The sequence below is a fragment of the Ylistrum balloti genome, unplaced genomic scaffold (assembly GCF_031769215.1).
Source record: "Ylistrum balloti isolate Yb309-2 unplaced genomic scaffold, AGI_CSIRO_Ybal_v1 Utg370778, whole genome shotgun sequence".
Taxonomy (NCBI): Eukaryota; Metazoa; Mollusca; class Bivalvia; order Pectinida; family Pectinidae; genus Ylistrum; species Ylistrum balloti.
Genome location: NW_026782455.1, coordinates 112,147 through 115,646, shown reverse-complemented (window position 1 = coordinate 115,646; position 3,500 = coordinate 112,147).

The following is a 3,500-nucleotide window of genomic DNA, read 5'->3' as shown; positions in this document are numbered from 1 at the left end:
TCTCCCTCTAGGAGACAGTTAAGCAGTTCGGAATCCCCCCAACGTTCTGCCTTGTTGGCCAGTTGACTCCTCCAGTGGCCCCTCTTCCTCCCACAGAGACTTTGGCCATTATCGACAAGGAGATGGGTTTTAAGGCATGGCAGAGGTAGACAATGTTATTCATCTTTTTCCTGGGTGCTCGGGAAAGGGGTGGGGGGTAGATAAGTAGATCTGAAGGATGCCTAATCCCATATCCCCATCAAGAAGTCGGCACGGAAGTTCCTCCGTTTCACGTGCAAACGCAGGGTCTTCCAATTCAGGGATATGTCCTTCGGGCTCACGACAGCTCCTTTGGTGTTCACCAAGTTGCTGCAGGTGGTCGTGGGATTCATTCACTCATGTGGAATAGATGTCAACATCTATTTTGACGACTCCCTTTTCATTTGGTGAGGGAATTGCTAGTGAAGGACACTCGTCTGGTCCTAAAAGTCTTGATCAGAGTCGGCTTCATTCCTTCCAGAGAGAAGTCAGAGGTTTCCCCATCTCAGGACTTCGTCTTCCAGGGGAACCATTTCAACACAGTTCGGGCTTAGCCCTTCTATCTCTGGAGAAGTTCGAGAAGGCAAGGGCTATAGCTCTGACCTTCATCGCTTGGTCCCATGTCCAGGTACGTTGATTCCTCAGTTTTCTGGGTTATCTCAACTCCCTGGCAGATGTGATCCCATTTGGGAGGCTTTACATTAGACCTCTCCAGATGTTCCTCCTGTCCAACTGGGCTCTGTCATCCATGAAGTGAGAGGCCTGGATTCCTATTACCCAGTCGGCCAGGGAGTTCGCTCGCTGGTGGACCATTCAGGAGAACGTTCTTCGTGGGGTGCCTCTGACCAACCCTGTCCCCTGTATGACCCTGTTGACGGTTGCGTCCATGCCCGAATGGGGAGCTTACCTCGACAGCCAATGCCGTTCGGGGGAGTGATCTGGCGAACAGATCTCGAGATGAGGGCTGTTCTTTTGACTCCTTTTGAGTCCTTTCTGGGTATCCTGCAGTCCAAAGTGATTTGTGTGGCTACCAACAACTCTACAGTTGTCGCGTATCTAAAGAGGCAAGGGGGCACCAGGTCTCGCGTCCTGTGTGCCCTCGCCATCCGCATCCTTCTTCTCTGCCAGGACATGCAGTTGACCATATCGGTCAAGCATCTTCCTGGCAGGCTGAATGTGTTGGTGGACATTCTCGCTGCAAGCTGGTGTTGTCGGAATGGCAGCTGTGTCCCTTGATTTTCAAGGGGATTTGTCAGGTGTGGGACGGACCTCTTATATATCTGTTTACGACCTCCCTGAACAACCAGCTGCCAACCTTCGTCTCTCCGGTCCCAGACCAAAAGGCTTGGGCTGTGGACGCCCTTTCTCTGGTCTGGGACAGGATGTATGCATATGCATTCCCTCCCTTCAATCTGGTGGGCTTTGGCCTCTGGACGTAGGAGGAGTGAGGTCCACGCCTTGTCGTCGCTCCCCTCTCGACTATGTTGGTCCAGAGGCCACGCTGCCATAACTCTCCTAACTGATCCTTCCTTTTAAAAGAAGCTTCCTGGGCCCTTCTCAATGGGTCCTCCTTTCAGGAGGTCATGTCTGCAGAATTCTGATGGGGCAGGGATACCTTTACAGACTTTTATCTGAGACCCCTAGCTTCCCACTCAGAAGGCCTGTATTCGTTGGGACCTCTGGTGGTGGCACAGTCAGTGGCTGTGCCTCCTCGTTAGTCCCAGGGCATGTCTTTCTGTACGGTGGCACGTGGGTACACCTGCTCTTACACTGGTACGTCCCTTCCTACTCTTTGGCAATCTGTTCTCCCTCCCTACTACTTTGGCTGTGCTGAATGGGTTGCCTGGCTTCTTGTCACCACTACGGTAAGACAAATTTGCATACTAAAGTTATGGTAATTATTACTGAAATGAAATTAAGGTTTTTTTTTATGTAAAACCAATTTTTATGAGCTAATACTTACCATAACTTTATGGAGTCCCACCCTATCCTCCCCTCTTCCTTATCTGCCTGGCTGCCCCTCTGTGGGGTGCTCCATCGGGCTATTAGAGGAAGGGAGATCACTCTATGTTCCTGCCATGATGGCTCATGGATCATAGGGAGGGCAGGATTGTTTGAATCTTTTGTTGTTGGGATACAAAGATGGGTGTAGGTACTGTATTCATACTAAAGTTATGCTAAGTATTACCTTAGTAAATATATATATTGTTAAATATATTTGTTTTCTCCATAAGTAAATATATCTATTGTTAAACATGTTTGTTTTCTCCATTAGTAAATATATCTATTGTTAAACATGTCTGTTTATTCAGTTATCTAAAATTCTTATTGTCTTCATTGATTACTAAGGGTAGCTTATGCTGAAAATGTGTTTCATTTTAATTTTGGAGGACAGAAGATCAGACTATCAGCCATAGAAAGGGAAGAATTCGAATTGTTTCAGGGAAGAACAGATTTGACAGGAGAGGTCAAAGTTCAACAAGTTCGAAGAGAGGTCAGCAGTCAAAGTCAAAAGTCAGATGTATGATACAAACAAGAAGCAGTGTTAGCATATTAGTAGAAGCATGAGATTTCAGTCAAGATAGTGAAAGGAAAGTGCAGTGATCTAAACTATCTGGCATTGCAAGTATACACAGCATTCTTAATCACCTGATTATGTTTCCTCAGCAACCACATAAACATTGTACCCTCAAATCCAATGTCCAGGGCAGTGTCATCTATGAAAGTGAAATCTCCTTGTATCAAATAGCCATAGTCCAAAACAACAGTGCTGCCATGTTTCCTGTCACTGCAGTGCCATCTATTGAGGAATTCGTGTTACCTTAAAACCATCACCTAGCAGTGCCACCTAATGAGGGTTTCTAGCATTGCTACTAAATGATAAAGCCTTTTGACACAAAACAGTAGAAAAAGTTCAGAAAAAGTACTAGTAATCTAAAACATCAACATTATCTGAGTAGAAAAGAGACATCCTGATCAGTGATACTGTGATTCTACAGAAAACTACAACCCGTAAAATCTGTACATTGTCTGTAAAAACATCCACAGAGATTTAACACGAGGAATAAAACTAATGACTAGACTAATACCCACAACAAAAGGAAACTAACAAAGGTTGATCTCTATACAAAAGATAAGTCTAAAACCTTTTTAATAAGCATTCAAATCGCAAAAATCATCAAAATTCAGGTAAATTAATATTCAAAGCACACAACATCAACAATAGATAAAAAAATTAAAAAGGGGAGAAAACCCAATGTTGTCAGTTCTTTAAAATGAAAACACACAATAAATAAAAATTGTAAAAATCAAATTCTTACTTTAAGTAAACACTAAACATTATTTGTTTGATAAGCAAACATTATTTAAAGAGTTAAAGGGGAGTTGCAGAAACAGCACAAAAACAAAACCACAACTCCTGAACAACAGCCAAGAAGTGCCAAAGGAAACCAAGCTGTGCCACCATAAGGGTTTGCACATGC